Source organism: Schistocerca serialis, chromosome 4 (assembly GCF_023864345.2).
Source record: "Schistocerca serialis cubense isolate TAMUIC-IGC-003099 chromosome 4, iqSchSeri2.2, whole genome shotgun sequence".
NCBI classification, from domain to species: Eukaryota; Metazoa; Arthropoda; class Insecta; order Orthoptera; family Acrididae; genus Schistocerca; species Schistocerca serialis.
In genome coordinates this window covers 671982800-672005212 of record NC_064641.1, presented here as the reverse complement: position 1 = coordinate 672005212, position 22413 = coordinate 671982800, and the positions used below count along the sequence as shown (strand labels likewise).

Sequence of the window (22413 nt, the reverse complement as noted above, 5' to 3'; positions counted from 1 at the left end):
CAAGCGTTGCGACAACTGTAACGATTCGACATATTGGGTTCACTGACATCGATCATCCTACATACAGTCTCGACTTGTTCCCATCCGATTTTCATCTGTTTCCAAAACTTAAAGCACAGCTTGGAGGACTGCTCTTTGATGGTGATGAAGCGATGCAAGGACACGTGAGGTTGTGGCACCGTCAGCAATGCCATTTTACGGTGATGATATCATTAAACTGGTCTCTCATTGAGGGAAATGTGTCCGTCGCCAGTATGATTATGTTGAGAAATGAACATGTAGACGTGAAGAATGAAGATGTAGGATATTAATAATGTCTGTTTTACTTAAGAATCCTTAAGAGTTCTCACATCAAGAATTCGAAGGAATTACTTTCCAGCACGTCTTCGTAATAGATCTGACATAATAGTGATCAATAAAGTTGAGCAAGTCTCGTTCCTTATAAATGTCGCTGCACCCATCGCGCATAATCTGCAAATCACCTACAATGAGAGGTTTGTCAAATACATGGACTTGATAAATAACGCAACACTCATGTTGGAACAGAAGTCAGTACACACTGTTCCCGTGGTATCGTCGGTCACCACTACTGTCCCAACACTATCAAGAGATATAGAGCGACTACAAGACCTATAAGTACATCCTTCACTTAACTGCCTACTGGAGAATGCAGTTGTGCTGAGCAACTGGAGAGTATCAAATACACTTCTTGGGTTTACCACCGGATCGTATCATGTAAATCCACAAAATAAGATCCGGCGGCAAACCCTATGAGTGTATTTGCAACAGATCCATCGGGAAAACCTGAAAAGTCACATCTGGAGAGTAGTTTGTCTGGTTGTCTGCGAACGTAGATAATATAGTAATAACTTGTTATTTCTAGCGTTATCGTTATGTAAATACCATGCAAAAGTAAGAGAGACCACCCATAATAATAATAATAATAATAATAATAATAATAATAATAATTGCAGAACTTCAGAAATAACAAATTTCTAGACGAGCTAACATAAAGCGTCCAAAATGCTTGGTTAACTGGAGAGACTTCTGCAGACAAAAAGACAGCCATAATCCACCCACTGCACAAAACATGTGATAAAACTGATCTGATCATTACAGAGGCATTTATTTCCTATCGTTTACTGCAAAACCTTGTCAAAAGAATTATCAATCGGGGCAGAACAACTCGATCCGCAAATTGTTCAATATCAATGTGGTTTTAGAAAAAAAATTGACGTTCAGAGCAGTCTGAATTTAAAATCAGTAATAATAATAATAATAATAATAAAATCAGACCTAAAGCTTCCATAATCACTCTTTTCTATTTCAAAAAATGCCTATGACATAGACGATAGAAAGTCGCTCTTTGAAATTCTCTGCAAACTGGGCTCAGATACTAATACCACAGCCCTAATTAACCAAACACTAACAAAGCCCAATTCTAAAGCGAAATTTAAAAATGAAATTTTAGAACATTTGGGATGAAAACTGGAGTCAGAGTGGGAGATGGTCTCTCCATGCTGTTCTTTAACAGTATTCTACAAAAACATAGAAGGGAATGGAGAATGTTGTTAAGAGAAAGCCAAACGAATGTAGAAGATAGATTAGGTAACAAAAGCGACAATCTACAAGTAGACTGTCTACTATTTGCAGATGATCTAGCTGTTTTTCATATTCAATTGAAACAGACACTCGATGGATAGAATTGCTGAAAGAACAAACTGAAAAAAACCATACTTACAAATATCCTCTGTGAAAACAAAGTTTATGACGAACATTATCTTAATGTAAACCCGCTGTGGAATAATTGAGAGTACTAACAGATTCAAGTATCAATGAGAAATAGTTGAACAGACATTTCGGGAAGAAGCCAATAAAGTAATATTTAATCAGATGAAAACAACCTGTTACATCACTAAGGATGTACATAATGCGAAATCAGTATCCCTCAATGCCAAATAGCACTACTTTTCAGTAATTGGCCCAGAAACACATAGTGCAGCAGAATTCTTAACTCTGCAGAGAAGTTGATAGCGGAAGAACTGGTAATTACAGAAAGAGAAATACTAAGGGAAATTTTGAAACCAGTTAAAAAGCAAGAAGACATCATAATAGTGAAAGTTGTACTCATATTGAAAACATACAGATATGGTTAGGAAAATAAGAATACCTCTATCTGTCCAGATCCAAAGGATAAATCCCAACAGGCTGACAAAAAGACTGTTCACTTATTTCGGTAAATTGAAAATGGAAGGTACAAAGAAATTGGAACAAACTCTGAATTACTGCAGTATATATTGATGGGCGACTGCCGCTTAGAAAAAAATCGCAGAGTTCCGAATATCTCCATGAAAAACCAAAGAATAAGACTGGAGACACTTGGAATAAGAAAGGAACGTTGAGAAATCAGGAGCAAAATTTGGTAGAAAATAGAGGAGTAACAGTTGAAATAAATGTTGTCTGTAGTTGCTCATATATCATAGAAAAAATAATAATACGAGGCGTATTCGGAAAGTAAGGTCCGATTTGGCACTAAATGGAAACCACTGTGAAAATCCGATGGAACTTTGCACAGATGTGTTGGCAGTGATTTTAGTGAGGCTGTCGATCGCTTCACGTTGCTCTTTTCAGATCAGAGCGCAAAGTGATCAATTAGAAATTCCTAAAACAACAGTGCCTCCCGCCAAGTGTGTGGATCTGGTGACAGATTTCGCCTGAAGCTATGCAGCCAACGTAACATAAATGTCGTGTGTTTCTTTCTTCAAGACAATTTTCAACCGCATTCTGCAGGGGCAATGTAGACGCTTCTGCAGCGTTTTCCATGGAAAGTCTTTGGTCACCCACAACACAGCCCTTAATTGGCTCCCTCCATTGTTCATCTCTGCTCACATGAATCGCTGGCTAATAAGACAACATTTTGGTACAAACAACGAAAAGCAAACCAGGGTAGAGAAAAGGATGAAAGCACAGGCAGCTGCTTTCTGAGACGAGGATACTGGAAAGTTTGTACGCCGCTACGACAAATGTCTAAGACGAAGCGGCTATTATTTGTAGAGGGGTCTGGAAGATATGGCTAACTATTGCAAATGAAATTTTTTATATTCACTGTGGTTTCCATTTCGCGATCGATCGGACCTTACTTTCCGAACAGTCCTCGCAGTAGTAATAGCTTCCTGAAACATTAAAACTTTGTGCAGCCTCGAGGGTCTAGCTTCTCTTCAGCGGAAAATGACGTCAGCGACTGAGCGACCCGTCCACATCTGATGGGTCGCTTCATAGTTTCCATCGTTCAGTGCGTGTCTCCTACGTTACAACTGTCACAGCGCTTTCCGACCTTGCTGGATTAGTACACGTCCATTTTTGAGAACTTTGGAAGGTAACAGTGGAGGCACAAGGATGTTAGCTGGGAGATTCCCTAGGGCTAGGTTTAACCATCAAGCTGGAAACGCTTTCTTTCTTTGCACCGAAATGTATATTTCCTTCTCAAAATGTGGGAGCTATGTCTTACGCACTGTTCAGCACAAGTGTCCGTGATGAAAGTATGCAGATTTGTATTGTAATGTTTGAAGTATTGATAGCAATGCGACTGAAGAAGAGGGGGAACGACTGACCTAGTCATAACCTTCTCCTCTTTACTAGCACCGCTCTGAATATTTGCAACCTGCGGACGTTCCATCATCAACAGAGTCTCATGCACTCACTCCATAAGATACTGCGCAGATGGTCAGAGTCAAGCGCAGAATCTATACAAAATGTGTGGGTACACCCCTATACTCTCACTGTCCGACAAATGATGGCGGTTAAAACTTCTAACACCTCGTCTGCGGAGCAGGGTACTTTGTAATGGAATTAAGCAGATAGATGCATGAGGATTATTATTAGGTTAATGCATAAGTTAGTAGTGTTTTAGTTTTTAGTTTGGCATTCCAATTGCTATGGGCTGATTTATCGGGTGTGTTTTTTTGTTTGTATTCGTTGTTGCTAATTAACTTAGTATATTGCTATTCTGCCTTTTTGAGATAATGAGTGGAACTTGGACGTTAGAAAAGGGAGTGCCACGTGGAGAAATGGGAACATTTCCGACATATTCTTCTGCTTGAGTTCAGCAGAGTGCAGACACCAGCGGATCAGCCACCAACTTCCGTGATGTGTATGGGGATGACTCCATTAGACAGAGAATAGCAAGAAAATGATTTTCTCGTTTTAAGGAGGATCATTTTTAAATTAGTGACTCCTTACATTCATGAAGATCTTCGGTGATTGATGAAGATCTTTTCAACACATTAATCCACAATGATAAATGTCAGTGTACTCAATAACTGGCAAATGTGATGAACTGTGATCATTCCAACATCGTGAGACATTTTCATGCAATGAGGAAGGTTGAAAAATCAGGTATATGGGTACCGCATACTCAAAGACAAGATCACAAAAATCGGCAGTTGGCCATATGCTCATCTCTGCTTCCTCGTCATCAATTGGCTCATGAAGGACACCTACCATTTCTATCCTGTATCGTTACTGGTGACGAAAAATGGTGTCTTTATCCTAACATAAGGAAAAGAATGGGATGGCTGTGCCCATAATAAAGCAGACATTTCCTGTACAAAGACCTGCCCGCATGAACAAAAGATATTGGTACGCATCTGGTGGCACAGCGACGATGTGGTGTTCCAGGAATTGCTTTCCCGAGGTTTCACCATCACTGCTGACATTTATTGTCAACAACTGAGACGTCTAGGAGACACAGTTAAAGAACAACGACCAGGAAAACAGCGTGAAGTGATTCTACTCCGCACTGTGCTAGACTGACAAAAAACACTATACGGGAAATGGGTTGAGAAGTTATTACCCAACTTTTTCACCTGATCTTGTGTCCTCAGATTTTTCACCTTTCCCTCTCTCTATCGAACAACTTTCAGGGAACTTTCTTTCCGAATGAAAATGCGCTCCGGGCGCAGCTCGACGAGTTCTTCGTAATTTCTACACTGGAGTCGAATCGAAAGTTATCCCGGCGTTGGCATACTGTTGTAAATAGTGAAAGAGAATACGTGACTGATCATTAAAGTCTCTGTTAAGTGTTTCTGTTGTGTTTATTGAACTTATGGAAAAACGCTACGAACTTACGGATCAATTCAATATTTTCCTTGCCGCGTCTTGTGCCTGTAAGGCCTCCAGGCGGCATTTAAACTCCCAGTGGACGGTGTTCCTAACGTTTCGCCTCATAGGTATAGGTTGTGTATCGGACAGGGTTTTCCACTGTAGCTTCAATAGCACTGCCATCAATAATACAAACACTACTAAACAACTGTGCGTACTTCTATCACAGTGCGGAAGTGCGTTGGCCATGTGCAGCAGCTTCGGGTGCGAGCAACTGTGCAGGACTTAGTTTTAATGCGACAGAAGGTTTGAAACAGCATGCATGCACTTCACTGCAGAGTTGAAACCTCCCCTTAGAAAAATTTATGAATTACTGTGCTGGTAAACTCCTTACGTTATTTGATCTTCAAACAGCTGAGCAAAACTGAACGTACTCAGACATTTCTCTCTTTACTTATTCTGATCATCACTAAACTAACACACAATATTTTTAGCGCAACGCAATCTGACTTTCAATAACCCCTACAAAAGAATGGCCGTGACTAACAATAACCTATATCTTTCATGAATCACTTACCTCACAAAAATCTTTGTTATTCGAACTACTGCAATACAGCGAGCTCCAATACTGCCAGCTAAATAAAGGATTCTAACTACTGATTGCACTAACTAATGATAGGTATAGTCAGCAAATGAAAGATTTTGATAGAGAACAAACAATGTATTTACCTTATAGTGTTAAAAAGTCATAATATATATATCATTTCATGACATCCAGTCTTACAAATTTCGTCTTTCTGACGAACACACGTCCAGATCGTCCGCTCTCACAATTCTGCCATCTATCTTCCCACATCCACCACTGCTGGCGGCTCACATCCAACTGCGCAACGCTACGCGCTGTTCACATCGAACAACTGCCCAACACTACAATAGCGAATATTCCAACAATACCAGCCAGCCACAGACTGCACACAGCACAGTCAGTGATTTTCATACAGACCGCTACGTGGTGTTACCGACATAAAAACCTAAACAGCCCACTTACAGAGTGAATCATTCATTCTTAATAATAATAATAATAATAACCCAATGAGCAACACAGTGAATCGTATTACTACACAGGAGCATGTGTCAAAGTAAAAAAAGAATGCTGTATGAACCGTCCATAAACAGATAAACTGCTGTGCTTACCGCGAATCCAGATCTCGGAACCTCCGGGTGAGTACATCAATTGTGCTTCAAGAATTTTCGAGCTTTACTACTCAACAGAAGTATTTTAGTGTATGCACAGGCCGCATCCACTGTGAAAAATGCGTCCATAGCATGTAAGAACAATACATGAAAGATTCAGCTACGGCAGGAATATTTTTTTAATTCAACAAACATTTTACGAGTACATGGTTGTTATAATCTTTGTGTAACAAAATTCAGCCACCAGCTGGAGATTGCTGCACCTTGCCAGATATTTTCACAGGGTTTCAGACAGAGAAAGGTTACATATCACCACGTAATATTCTGCTTTCCCATTTTAATAACGAGGAACACACGTGGCATTCTGGCTGTGTTTTACGCACGAAATGATGGCACACCGCCGCGAAAATTCCACTTATGCATTTTCATAAAGAGGAGCACTCAAAACACGAAAGCACGCATTTACATATCCAGACACGCGCACCAACGCTCGCACCGCACGCACGCACGCACACACACACACACACACACACACACACACACACACACACACAACACATACTCCACGTACTAAGTGGAGTTTGACAGAACTCCAGTATACTAACTAGCAACATACACAAGACAAATGGTGGTCACTCCAGTATAAGGTATTAAAAAAGTTATCTTCTTCACCGGCATTTGGACAAAACGCACGTAAATGATCTTGGAAAACGAAAATCTTCCTCTAGGCCCCATATTTTTCAGTTCTACTGCGATTAATAATCAGTCATTAGCTTGATATACGTAGGTAACTGTCAGGGGCTATGTGGAACAGCGAGTGAAACATTGCAATTTTGTAGCTCTGCGGAATGTAATTGTCAAAGCGTGGCTTCAGATTGATGTGGCATGCCCGAAATTAATTGCGGAGTCTCTTCCTCGTCGGATTGAGGCCATTATCTAGTTCAGATGTAGCGTTTCACGGTATTAGAGTGTTGTCTCATGGATGTGACTAATTTTTGTCTGGTGTGATTTAGTTAGGCAGAAGAATACTTGGGTAGCAGTTACGAGTAAGTACGCATCGACGCCGCGCATCACAATTACAGTCAGTTCTACAAGAAAGTGTACGCCATAATTTTCAATATAATGTCCGCAGCGACATCTCTGGTAGTGGTCTCGAATCTGTAATCAATGCGCTTTTGCACAGTGTATAGATAAACATTGTGAGAGTTGAATGTTCTGTTTTGTCGGTTGCAGTTTAAAAGAGTGCAAAATATCTGAAGCGTCACGAGGCAGTATTCCTTCCAAATCATCCAAAGGGGCCAAAGCTTTCATTTGGAGCTGCTGTTAAAATTCTTCGAAAGACAAAAACATGCTTTGTGAAGTGGGTCAAACGAAATCTAGAGGATGGAAACGTGGATGGTTTACCGGAGAGAGGGCTAACGTGCGCAAAGTGGCTATTTGGACTTATTTACACCCAATTTAAAAGCTGAAAAAATGTGAAATATTTATCAAACATGGCTTCTGAGGTCCATTCAGGAACTGTTCGATTCTAAGGAGGCTAACAGGGTACTTCAGGAGCATAATGATCCGAAACTTCGCAGCCGTCTCTGTACGGTGTGGAAGGAAGGCAATGGGGTGTCCAAGATGGATTGGCCTGCAATGTCTCCGGATCCAGATACTATCGAACATGTTTCGTTCTATATTAAGATGAAGCTAAGATCGTTACCGAGAGAATATGCAGAAAATCTCATGAAAAGCATGCCATAAAGGTGCAAAACTATAACTGTTAATGGCTTCGAGTGGATTAACTGTTAGGTAATTGTGCAATTAATAATAACATGTATTTTCATGTAAACCTATACTTAAAATAGTGCCTTTTATTTCGCACAGATAACGGCGTACATTTCCTTGTGGAACTGACTGTAAACGATCACTTTTTCGAAACGCGGTAGTTGTCTCCCACTGCTACGCAGAAATCTAAAATCTAGCTCAATAGTGCTTACAGTCTTACTCTGTAATGGTGAAAAAACGTGGCGCTCTCGGACGTCATCCAAATACCGAGGTGTCGGCACATGTGAAAGTAGCCCAGAACTCAGAAACACATGTCAGGCGTAAGGCGCGGTAATGATGTCACGTTGGCACCAAGTTTCACCACAATTCCACCCAACACCGAAGTGGACGCGTCACGCGATGGGAAGGTCGACACACCCCCTCTTACCCACGAAAAAGCCACTCTTTTCATGCCTGTGCGATGGATGACAGATCCCCGATGTCTAACGTTGAAATAACGCGGATTTATTATGGAAGTCCGAAGCCAACATTTCACTCAAAACTGACATTAAAAGACGTTAGCGGATGGCGCAAAGGGTGTCAATGATGTCACTTATTTCCTTGGGGCATTGATTCCCGCAAAACTCAAGATTGAAAACAGCATTGGCACTGGAATAAGCAACAGGACGACGTTCTTGACAACTTTGGACACAGCTGATATCCGCTGGACAAGTCAGCTCTTACCTAAGGACACCATGGACAAACAACCCCACTGAACTCGATGATACTCCTCTGGAATGCAGTGTGACCACAGTTTTCGCTCTCATCCAAAGGGCGGGACCACTAAAGGTCGCTCATAATTCGACGATATCTGAATGCGATCTGAAACAGCATAGGGTGCTTCTGTGTTTTCAGTCCTACTGTTCCTTGTCGCTCTAAGACCCGCAGTTCAGCCACACCCTCGGTGACCACCGCCCAGTTTTGTTGAGCACTTTAGAAATGTACCTTACAGAGACAAACTGACGAGAGTCCTAGGCGCCTGCAGGTAGGGTGCGCTGCTGTTCTTGCTCCTGCTAGAAGGTGTGCAGAATCTGAGGGGCGTCAAGCAGTTGTCTGTCTGCAAGCACCAAGGACTACGTGACATGAATGAGATTTTCACTCTGCAGCGGAGTGTGAGCCGATATGACACTTCCTGGCAGATTAAAACTGTGTGCCGGACCGAGACTCGAACTCGGGACCTTTGCCTTTCGCGGGCAAGTGCTCTACTATCTGAGCCACCCAAGCACCTGCGAACCAGGAGAGCTTCTGTGAGGTTTGGAAGGTAGGAGACGGGGTATTGGCAGATCTAAGGCTGTGAGTACGGGGCGTGAGTCGTGCCTGGGTAGCCCAGATGGTAGAACACTGGCCCGCGATAGGCAAAGGTCCCGAGTTCGAGTTTCGGTTCGGCACACAGTTTTAATCTGCCAGGAAGTTTCACTACGTCACATGTTCAACAAATGGGAGTAGGTGGCACCAAGGGTGTTGCAAATGGTTCTAACCCCAAATCTTCTAGGAAAGCGGCAGTTCTCTTAGTGATTTGTGGAATAAAAGGCAGGTAAGCAGTAGCTGTGTTTGATTTTGCTTTTGTTGTGGCTTCTGTTATCTAAATATTTTAACCTTTAGGGTCTCAACTGCAACGTAACTGTTAGCCAGCAGTTCCATCACTGCATCAATATCCACAAGATGACAGAAGAGACGGACCCATCATTATAGAAGGACGTGGCAAATATTATGTTGCCTGTACAGGAGCAGTAACAGCACAATGGCTGCCTCAGCACGGCTCGGTGACTTCTAACGGGAACTAATCATTGGACTTCACTTGCGTAACGAATCCATTAGGGACATTTCAACCTCACTAAAGCTGCCGAAAAATGACTCTGACGTGGAAACTCGAAGGAGAAACCACAGCTAAACCATGACCAGTCAGACCAAATGTACTGAAGGACAGGGGTCGTTGAGAATTTCGGCGGGTGGTTGTAAAAAAACCACATGAAATCAGCAGAATGGATCACAGGTGAGTAACAAAGGGCTACTAGCAGCCCAGCTAGCGCAGTGGCTGTGCGCAGGGAGATAAACGGTAAAGGCTGCAGTGATGAAGCAACTCCTCGCACAGTAAGCCACAGATATCTGTAGTGAGTGCTATGCGACGCTTGAAGTGGTGAGACGAGCGACGCTAGTGGACAGTGGATGACTGGAAACGAGTAATTTGGAGTGAGGAATTTCGTGGTTATGGTGTGGTCCCCATACGGCGCTTAAGAAAACCCTAGATGTGGAAGGATATTAACAATTTTAGGGAATAGTGTACTGCCTACAGTAGTGAGGAATTTCGTGGTTATGATGTGGTCCCCATACGGCGCTTAAGAAAACCCTAGATGTGGAAGGATATTAACAATTTTAGGGAATGGTGTACTGCCTACAGTAGTGGAAAACTTGCAGAAGATGATCGTTTGTATCAGCATGATAATGTACCTTGTCATGAAGCAGCATCAGTGAGGCAGCGATATGTGGACGATAACATTCCTGAATGTACTGACCTGTCCAGGGTTTCGACCTGAACCCTGCGGATCACTTTTGGGATGAGTTAGAACGTCGATTTCGTCCCATACCCCAGTGTCAAACATCTGTAGCCTCGGCTGTTGAGGAAGAATGGGCTTGCATTCCTCCACAGACATTCATGCACCTCTTTGAAAATGTCCCCAGCACAGTTCAAGCAGTCATAGATGCGAAAGGTGAACACGCCCTATATTAATACCTACTAGGTGTTCGGACAGTGTTGATCAGATAATTTATTTGTCTCAATAGCTGCCGTTGAATCTTCCTTATAGTACATTTTACGGCATGGCATAGAATTAACTCCCGAAAACCCTCACTCAAGAACTGACCCAAGTTTCTGGCAAAACTTTTGTACTAAAAACTGAAGTGTTATTGCTTTACAGTGGACAGAATTTATCAAATAAATTTGTTCCTTTTACTGTGATGGAATCGTGCAAATTTTTCATGTACTGATATACTAATAACGAAACTGTAGAACCATATTGTCTGTATGAACACTCTAATCTTCAAAATACTACACGAATTTTCATGGTGTTTACAGGTAACGTGAGTGTAGCTTTGGGCAACATATAAGCTATATTCCGTCAAAATCAGATCTTTAAAGGAAGATATCGTAATCTGAAGTACAACGGCTGTTCGGGAAGTAAGGTCCGATCAGTCGCGAAAAGAAAATCACAGTGAAAATCAAAAAAATATTTATTCACAGTTGTTAGCCACACGTTACAGCTACGTCTCTAAACAGTCGCCGCTCCGACTTGGACATCTGTCGTGGCGTTGTACAAATTTCCAATACCCTGATCACAGAAAGCAGCTGCCTCCGCTTTCCGCCACTTCTCTACCCTGGTTTGCTTTTCGTTGTTTGTGCCAAAATGTTGTCTTCGCAGCCAGTGGTTCATGTGAGCAGAGATGAGAAACGGATGGAGCCAATTAAGGGCTGCGTTGACGATTATCAAACACTTTGTAAGGTGGCAACGGCCTTGCAACTTACATGAGTCCAATTAACGTGACACTTTAGGGTTTGTTGGAGTAATACTCTAAATTACAGTGAAGGAAAACTATGTGGAAACGCATCGGCACACGAGAATTCCGCGATTTTGTAATTATAAGATTTCGCGGAAAGGCAGTACGCGAGAAAGAGCTCAGCTACATCCCCGCCTAGCCGCCGAAGGCCACAGCCTGACGGTATGAATGGTGAACTGGGGGATTTCTGTAATCCGTTTAGAGAGGCCAAAGCGGCCGCCAACCTCTGAGGGGCGTGAGGCTGGAGGTGTTCAAGTGTTTACCAAAACAGAGCAGTGGATAGCTGGACGGGCTTTCCTGTGCATGCTCTCGCCTATGTCCCACTAATTTTACGCCTTCGAGTAACTCAAGTGGGGCAGGCCAGGAGTTCCAAATGCAAGAATCTGTGTTCGCTACGACGGGGAATCTTGCCGGGAAAATCTCGAGTGGTCTCTTTGGAGAAAATTTCCAGTAAACGTGTTATTGCCCACAGCTGTGAATCTTCCCAGCCGGAGAGGGCGGAGTTTACTTGTGAATTTTTTTTAGAAATAAAAGAATTGCGGAGAAGAATTCTACTCCCAGGCCGTACATTGGTTGGCACTGGCAAACTGAGTATTTTGAGAGCTTCTAGTGATGTGATTCGCTCGGTAAAAGTTGAGGTGAGGAAACAAATGCGAAGAGCTATCTTGTTGGACTATAGGCAGTGGTCTTCCGGCCTGGGCTCTCGTACTGAGAGGACGTTAGCCAAGTCGTCTCTCCTCTTGGTCTTTCGTTCTCAAAATGGTTCAAATGGCTCTGAGCACTATGGGACTCAACTGCTGTGGTCATCAGTCCCCTAGAACTTAGAACTACTTAAACCTAACTAACCTAAGGACATCACACACATCCATGCCCGAGGCAGGATTCGAACCTGCGACCGTAGCAGTCGCACGGTTCCTTACTGCGCGCCTAGAACCGCGAGACCACCGCGGCCGGCGGTCTTTCGTTCTGAGAGGACGTTAGCGGCAACAGCTCATTGCTGACGGAAACATTGTCGCAATTAGAGAAGTTTACGGACAGCAGTCTGTTGTCCGAATACTGTAGGATTGCACTTTCCGAGACGCCACACGCCGCCCGCACGGCTGCGCCGTCGCCGCTACAACAGGAATATTACGGTGAGATCGCTCCCGCTTCGGCCTGCGTTAGGAGTAACGTTAAATAGTTGGATCAATTGAAATTTCTGTTCCCACGGTTCACGGTACTTTGGAGTGTAATGGTTCTACGTATATATGTTATAAGAGGTCGCGTTTTGGACCGATTTTAACACAGTTACTGCCAATGCCAGTTAGAAGGATAATTTGTAAATTGTTCACTGTGTTTTATTCAGCATTGATCTGAAGGTTATGATAAAATTATTGTGATTCTGTAGAGCCTTTACTTTCAGTAGTTGATCCTAACTTCACCCTTTTGCTTTATTTTATTTTTGTGTATATGCGTTTGATGTCATTGAACGGCCGGCCGAAGTGGCCGTGCGGTTAAAGGCGCTGCAGTCTGGAACCGCAAGACCGCTACGGTCGCAGGTTCGAATCCTGCCTCGGGCATGGATGTTTGTGATGTCCTTAGGTTAGTTAGGTTTAACTAGTTCTAAGTTCTAGGGGACTCATGACCTCAGCAGTTGAGTCCCATAGTGCTCAGAGCCATTTTTTTGTCATTGAACACCCTAAGTGTTCGTGATCGTTCACGTTTGGAACTAAAAATAGGTGTGATTTATCGTCAACACTACCACCGCAGATTAATTTGGGGGGACAGGGCCACATTTAAATCTAGCGTTATCCATTTTTGCGTACAGTTCCACTCACAATTCCTCTGTAAGTTGTTTGTTAGGGGCGAACGCATGCAAAAATCGGACTAGCAACGGGTGGGGCGTTACGACTTCCCATCGAAAACGCTGCAGGAGCGTCTTCATTGCCCTGCAGAATACGGCTGAAAATTGTCTTGAAGGAAGAAACGGATGACATTTACGTTACGCAGCCTGCGAAGCTTCGGGTGAAATCTCTTCCCAGATCCACGTACTTCGTGGGAGACACTGTTGTTTTAGGCATTTTTGCATGATCACTTTGCGCTCTGAACTGAAAAGAGCTACGTGAAGCGATCTACAGGTACTCTTTAGACACTGCACAACACATCTGTGCAAAGTTCCGTCGGATTTTCACAGTGGTTTACATTTAGTGCCAAATCGATCCTTACTTTCCGAATACACCTCGTATTATCTAAAACCGTCGTGTCTGTCTGTTGGAAAACGTAAATCTCCAAAACTACTAGACGAATTTTCAGGAGTTTTCTTAGGTACCTTGTATTTAGCTTGGGGCAGCATACAGGTTTTATTTAATCACAATCAGAACACGTAAAATTAATATATAGTAATTTAAAGTTTTATCTATAATCGACTGCACAGTTTAGTAGTTCGGATGTTTAATCATCACAATGAAGCAGTCTACGCCAAAGAACCAAGAAATATCAATGTTCGTTTCGTAGTACACCAAAGAACCTCTACATAACACTGTTAGTCTTTTTTTTTTACCTCAGTGATAGATGTATTTTCTGAAGTTTTCGACAAAGCAGTGCTGTTAAGTTTTTAATACGCAAAGCCGGATCAGTAAATACAAATTATTGACACTGAATTTACTTCGCTGAGATATAAGGATTAACTTAATTCGCTTTTTGCATTGAAAACTTAACGATACTGCTTTGTTTCTTTCGGCATGTTTTCTTTTTATTCTTTGGTAGAAAAAACGAATTTATTGAGTGCAGTTTTGCGATTTGGGTGCCTATTAATTATATAATTATTCCGTTCTGTTTACGAATGAAAATGCCTAGAAAGCAGTCGAGTTTTCTGAATACACCAGAACGGCTAAAAGACTGAGGACTATGCGGTCTGAAGAATCTAGTGAAGATAGTGATACTTGCAGCGGCTCGAGAACATCAGGCTTTAAGTCACTCTTTGAAAATTCTTTTCCGAAAGCGAGGTGCGACATACGTCTAATCGAGAGCCTCACGAAGTATCTCTCTCCTCAGAGCTCTCCAATCGCAGAGGCTTGAAGTTACCTTACTTCTTTTCAACGTAACGTCACAAAAGCGGAAATTTGGACGGTAAGTGGCGCAGGGAAGAGAGTTTTACAACCCGAATACCGCTTATACCTAACAATTTACCATTTCGCTTTAAATATGTACAGTTTCCGACGAACTTACGTAATGCCATGATCACAAAGAAAACACAAGGCCACACGCTGCGTGTTGAAAGCGTGAACCTTAGTGTTAGTTGCTTCTCGTACAATCTTTTGTGGTTCGAAGAAAAACAAACTCTTCGTCCACGTCCTCAGTCACACTACTTCAAACCCTGTATACAAAGAAGCTTTGTAAATCGAAAATAAATTGCACGTTCACAAAGAATAGGGTACAATATAAATAAATTCCCGGGTAACGTCGGACTTCTCAGCTAGTACTGAATAAAATGTAGATGAAAAATATGAAGGTCCACCACTTATCTTACTACTTCGTTAATGTTCTCTTAGGAAGGATAACGTTAGTGTTATTGAACGACTCGTATGACCTGCCTTTCGTATGACTGCATGCGATAAACATGTCATCCACGTATATGAACCACTCTGCCACCATGTGATGTGGAGTGTTTACCCACTAGACGCATATGCGGAAGGACCGCGTTTCAAATCCCCGTCCGGCCAAACGGTTTCAAGTTTTCCGTGGATTCACTAGATCACTAAAATCAAATGCCAAAATTGTTCCTAGAAAAGAACACGACCGATATCCATTCCCATCCTTCCTTACACAGAGTTTTTGCTCCCTTTCTAATGACCTCATTGTCCACGGGAACCCTGCCCCCCAATCTTCCTTCCTGCAAGCCCGTCACGCAAACTGACTTTCAGAATCATTCTATGTCTGAGTTCCGAACTGTATTACATTGCACGTAGAATCTATACTTCGTGTACAACGGAAGAGAATAACTCGTTGCATGCTGCTTAACGTACCACATGAGTTTGTCACTATATATTTCACTTATTTAATTAATATTACGGTTTTCTCACCAATTTTTGTCTGCAAAATAAGAAAATGCGACTTTTACCTCCCTAGGTATTAATCTACCTTCAGTCCAAGTTCAGCCGGCCAGAGCGGACGATCGGTTCTAGGCGCTTCAGCCTGGAACCGTGCGACCGCTACGGTCGCAGGTTCGAATTCTGCCTCGTGTATGGATGTGTGTGATGTCCTTAGGTTAGTTAGGTTTAAGTAGTTCTAAGTTCTAGGGGACTGATGACCTCAGATGTTAAGTCCCATAGTGCCCAGAGCCATTTGATCCATTTTCAGTTCAAGTTGGCAGGACGCTGACGGTCTAATAACGGTTACATAAGAGAAACCAGTTACTACTGATCAAAACAAACAACTGTTACTCCAGACTTTTAATTACCTCATATTTCATCAATAACGTTGGGCCAAAATTCCATATGTTTAACGATGTCTAGTTCTCTAGTACCTTAAATAGAGATTAAAATTGTGAACCGGACCTGGACTCCAACCTTGGACCTTTATCCACGACTCACTACCCGGGTGGTGAGTCTTGTTTGGCTAGCTCAGCTGGTAGAGCATTTGGCCGCCAAAGGTAGACATCCAAGTGCGGAGTTCCGCTATGGCACACAGTCTTAAGCTGCCAGGAAATCACAAATAAGCACACACACCACTGTAGACTGGAAATTTATCTGCATACGGAAACTTTGTCGTAACATACGCGACTGTCTGAAAAAGCGCTGTAGATAACATTTTAACTCTTGGCAGAACTAGTAAAAGTACGAGGGTGACGCAAAGGCAAACCCCAATTATTTATCGTAATACAAAATGTAATACAGAAAAAATGCAGATACGTCATTTTTCACCGTATTGCGCATGATGTGTAATGCGTGAATTCCACCGCTTCGGAATTGAATGGATACCTTGTGTGAGGAATTCATTTGGGTGCGATATAGCCACTCGTGTACCGCGCTTTTCACGTTTTCATCAACTCTCAAATGCTTGCCTCCAAGTGCTACTTGGCAAGAGCGCCCATACAATAATTTGTAGGAGGGAGGGGGGGGGGGGGTTCTAGACCTGGGTATATGGAGTAATTTTAATATTTTGGAAGAAGAATGGAGACTTCTAACTACCTGCACAAAAGTTACAGTTCCGACATTGTTAAAAACCTACGTAATACCAACTGTTAAATCATTTTCCTGAAAGAAAAATACCTGATGATATTATATTTTTCTCATTTCTCTGAGAGAGGAGGGGGCGGGGGACGATCCCCTTTTCCCCCAGGCATGTCCACCATTGCTACTCTGAGTCGTCCGAACACATGTAAGTCACTCCTACCGAGGTCTGCGGTCTGAACTGTAAGATGGGTGTTACGTGCATTCAAATCGCATATCCTGTATTGTTGATATTGGCACGAGCATTGTCATGTTACAACGAGACATCGGCACTAAGATGTCCTCGTCGTGTAGTCCTGACTGGTGGACGAGAGTGATTTCGTAGCAGATTTTAGTGTTGAATCACTGGTGACTGTTAATCGTCTTTCTATGTAATGCTCTAAATACACCTCTTTTACGTCCTATAAAAAATTAAGCATGATATTTCCCGCCTGTGGTTGACAGCCGGCGCACTGGTTTCATATCCGGTAAGAATTCTGTTCAGAAATACGTTACCTTCGAATTGGAAACAACGCAGAATTTACTCACAGGCATCGACGCCACTGTCTGTCATCTAGAAGATCAACTGATGTGGTAAACATCTTGCGGAAGCTTTATTGAATCGAAGCACCATCGTGGACAACTCTGTGTCTTGAACCACCAGTAACATCCCAAATAGTTGCTATTTCACTCACAGATATACGCCTGTTTTGCTTCACAAGCTCTGCCACAGTGGCAATGTTTTCTTTTCGACTACTCGGTGTGCCTGGCCGGGGAGTGAAGTGTCTTCCACAGAAGTTACGCATCTTGTACCCTGCATCTTTAGTATTGTAGCTAAGATACGCACGTGAATCGCCTCACTATGCTTTAGTGATATGATACATTTTCACCCATCCAAGTGTTAGCCAAGCCCGATGGCGCTTAACTTTGATGATACGACAGTAATGGGTGTTACCTGGTGGCAAATAGAGGATATAATTTTTTAGGAATTTTATTGCATTTTTAAGAATTTTTTGGGCCTCACCATAGTATCAGATTTATAGATATTCTTCGTGCATAGGTACACTCCTAAACTTCCACCTCCTTGTCAGATGCTACATTGTTATCACTAACGAATCCCAATCACTGACCTCAGTCTATACACTGAGCTTCATTTTCGCTTCACAGCACTGCCAATAATGGCTTCAGGTAGTGACGTGAGCAGCTGCAGGGCAAATGTACCAAGTGAGCAGCTTAATGCCTGCGCCAGCAGCGAGGACAGTGTGCGTGCAGCGGGGCTACAGCGTAGAACCGTCCTCACAACAGCGCAAAAGATGACGTGCGCTTGGAGCTGCGCGAGTTTTGTGACGTCATTTCCTGTTATTTCACGGTGAAAAAGTATTGGCGGGCGTGAAACGCCAAATAAGTTCTGCGATATTTCGACAATGTGCAACGAATGGTTTTACCGATAAGAGGCACGTACGCTCACGAAGTCAGAAGCAGCGCCATATTGGATTTCGTCGTTTTCAGCTGAAGCCAATATTTACTGGGTTTTATAGTATAATCCTACGAAGCTACGCTATTTGAAATCACCAGCTCATCGAGGATCTCTCGAAAAATGCAGCGTCATATTGGTGGTCAAAGAATTATCGTGTTCGGTTATTTTAGTATTATTACTTCCCTGTTATAAAAGTGTGCTGCTTGAAAGCAACAGTGAACGGAAGATTCATCAAACACGGGTTGTTATTGGTGCGATTTCTTATAATTAAATGTTAGTTAAAACATATTGGCGATTAAACCTTTCACAACGGCTTGTGTAACAGAACATATCATGTAATATAACGCATCGTATCAAATAAAGTAACATGATACACGATGTCGTGTCGCATGATACATGCCATCATATCATCGAACATGGCATTTGTCATGTTGTGCAATACGACACACTCCTCCCGAACTGGCCATGAAGACCCAACGGTACTGACGGGCGCCGTGTTATCCTCAACTCATAGGCGTCACTGGATGCGGATATGGAGGGGTATGGGGTCAGCAAACCGCTTTCCCGGTCGTATGTCAGTTTCCGAGACCGGAGCCGCTACTTCTCAATCAAGTATCTCTCAGTTTGCCTCACAAGGGCTGAGTACACCCCGCTTGCCAACAGCGCTCGGCAGACCGGATGGTCACCCACCCAACTACTAGCCCAGCCCGACAGCGCTTAACTTCGGTGACCTGACCGGAACCGGTGTTACCACTGCGGCAAGGCCGTTGGCAATACGACACAACAAGTCAATAAAGTTGAGGACGCATCCATCCCTTCTAGAATTAGCCCCTATTAAAGATGCACCTACTACACTCAAGGTTCATATGGCTCTGAGCACTATGGGACTTGACATCTGAGGTCATCAGTCCCCTAGAACTTAGAACTTCTTAAACCTAACCAACCTAAGGAGATCACACACATCCATGCTCGCGCCAGGATTCGAACCTGCGACGTAGCGGTCGCGCGGTTCCAGACTGAAGTGCCTAGAACCGCTCGGCCACACCGGCCGGCCACACTCTAGGAAGTGCATAAACTTGCGTCGATTTGTTTTTGCACCTCTCACCTAAGAGAGCTCACCGCACTGGTGAAGCGCAAATATCTTAAGATGTTTTGATTTAAATGTCTTTGAAACTGCCAGATATGACGAAAAGTTACTTCCCTCCGTTTACATCCCTAACTCTGCTCAGAGCATATTCGCCTTTTTTCGTGCAACGATAGGAGCATTTTCCATTCTGATTCCCAATTTTTACTCTACTATAATTTCGACATTAGACCGCCGTTGCTTGGCAACCGGTGTAGATTTTTGTTGACACGGGTGACGACTGATCCGGTACAGGTTTGTTTATTCCCTTTCAAACCTCGTTCCTTATATTGTAGCAACGCCTAAGACTTTCGCAAAACAACAGGACGACCATTAATTATGTGTATTTATCTATCTTCCTACAAAATTTGAACCGATTCGCAAAAGTTTGATACTGGCGCACTAAAAAAATACTAAAAAATATTTTTGCACGTAAAATCCAAACGAGGGTGACGGCATTCGTACGTAAAACATATATCACGAAGAGTGCGAATACGAATGGTGCCATTAGCTGAGCATTAATTTCAGCCGAATTAGAATCTTTTGCAAAAGAAATTAATTGATTCCTACAATTTGCCTGGGTGTCAGCTCCTGTTTGTCGTTCAAACCCTGTTTAATATAGTGTAACATAGCTACAGTACGTCGGATATTCGAATAGCTATACAAGCTGCCGCTGGTCGGGGCTAAATGAAAAATTTTTGACCCCATGTCCCTAGCTCAAATAGGAATCGAGCATCGAGACCCACTCAAACTGCAATTCTGCCCTCGGCCTCTTCAGACACATTTGTTACAACGCTTCCGCGCTGTAACGGTTCACATTCGCATTTTATAAAATGTTCTGGTACTACTTATTAATTTAATACATATAAGTTGTGGAGTATTCGATGTTATGTAAATGTAACAGCGCTCCCTCTCAGGAATAAGTTTTTTCGATTTTGTTAACATGCCAGAAAACATGGACAAACGAACTGCAATACACACACACACACACACACACACACACACATACACACACACACACATTAAGTACAGGAAATATAACTGTAGTAAATAAATAATTTTTCTGCCTGTTGCACTAATTCAAGTAAAACATTTTGCAAGTTCTTCTTCCATGTCATATATATCTCATGTTCTAAAAATTTCCCTATGGAACAGAAACAGCAATCAAGTAAAAGTGACTTTAGGGTTTTACTGCAAAGTGAAAATGATGAATTACTTTTTATCTGATAGGGAAGAGTGTAGTAAATTTTTGGCTCACTATTTGTTACGGAACTGTCCAGTCATATTAACGTGATCACCTGTCAAATGACTCAATAAACACGTTTTGCGGCATTTGAATAGTCAGTGAGTTTCTGGACTGTTCCGAGAGGGATGTAGAGCCATGCCGACTCCAGTGTTGCGGTAAGCTGAGCTATGTCTCTTGACAGAGGATCCATGGCGCGAACACCCCGATGGAGGTGGTCCCAGATTCTTGAGTGTGTTTAAATCTGGGGAGTTTGTTGACCAGGAGAACACAGTAAATTCTTCCTGACGTTCTTCGAACCACGCAGGTACACTGTGAGCTGTGTGACGCGTTGCATGTCCTGTTGGTAGATGCCGTCGTGCCAAAGGAACACAAAATGCATGCAGGGGTGGACGTAATCCTGAAGGGTAGATGTATACTTGTGCTGATCCACTGTGTCTTCCAGCATGTCGAGAGCATCCTGGAAATGCCACAAAAACATTCACCAGGTGACAACGCTCCATCCTCCGACGATAACATGATAAACATAAAACATGTTTCACCTGAAAAGTCCATCTGCCGCCATTCAGTGGACGTCCAGCTGAGGTGCTGATGTGCAAATTTCATCCCTTGTCGCCGATAAACAGGAGTCATCATGGGTGCACGAATCACACGCCTTCTGCGGAGGCCCGTACACAGAACGTTCGCTGAATGGTGGTTGAGGAGACACTGTTGGTAGCCCGTTCTTTCTTCTGGGCGATTAGAGCTCAACGATTGCACGTCTATTCGTCCTTACACATCTCCGGAGCAGTCTATCAGCCCTGTTATCTTTGGCCCATGGTGCCCCACAGTTCCTTCGGCGCTACTTTTGGATAGCGCCGTTTTGCAATGCACAGTATGCTTAAATTACGGCGGTACGCGAAACGTTTACAAACCTAGCTGTTTCAGAAATTTTTCCAACCTTGGCCAGAAGGCCAGTGATCAGGCTCTTTTGGGCGTCAGATAATTTGCTCAGTTGCCGCATTCCGCATTACGTCAAGGACTGCACTGTTTCCAGCGTCTGCCCCGCCCCCTCCCCCCCCTTCCACCCCCCGACACGCTATACAGGGTGGTCCATCTGTAGTTTCGAGTGAGATTGTCTAGAAAACCATACATCGGGTTAAAATAGTGGGTAAGGCAAGTTCGTAGGCTCAAAAGGGAACATCAAATAATATTACACGTGACCTCCAGCCCTCGTCCCCTTGGGAGGGGCGGAAGGGTAACTTTCAAATCTTAAATGGAAACGCCCATTTTTATTGCAGATTCGGATTCTCCATAAAAAAGTAATCAAGTGTTGTCTGAAACATTTTTTAAAACCATTGACAGAGGCCGCTGAAATCGAGAAAAAAGTAAAATTGGGGATGAACTCTGATTTACTTAGAAGTATCCGAGAAAGACACATCAAATCGATACAAAATGAGCACCAATTCTTTCGCTACGCCAAATTAAGCTGTTTTTGTACAAAATGTATTGCATCCTACTTTTAGCGGTACCCAGGAACAACGACATGGACGTAGTAGAATGATTTTCCTATGGGGTGCTTCATTAGTCTGAGTCCCCTTGCCTCTCACATGTTGGGGTGCTTCATTAGTGTGAGTCCCTTTGCCTCTCACATGTTGGGGTGTTTAATTAATGAAATTAGCGATGAAGAAATTGTTCAAAATTATCCCCATTTGCTTCAATGCATAAAGTCAATCGTCTGCGAAAG

General features: G+C 43.0%; 1 protein-coding gene and 1 pseudogene across 1 annotated transcript in view; both read right to left on the bottom strand.

Moving 5' to 3' along the window:
- LOC126473146 (potassium voltage-gated channel subfamily KQT member 1-like) overlaps positions 1 to 22413 on the bottom strand; it is a 1059334-nt gene that overhangs the window by 503752 nt on the left and 533169 nt on the right. The window lies entirely within an intron of this gene.
- Positions 18976 to 19093, bottom strand: LOC126475960 (5S ribosomal RNA; annotated as a pseudogene).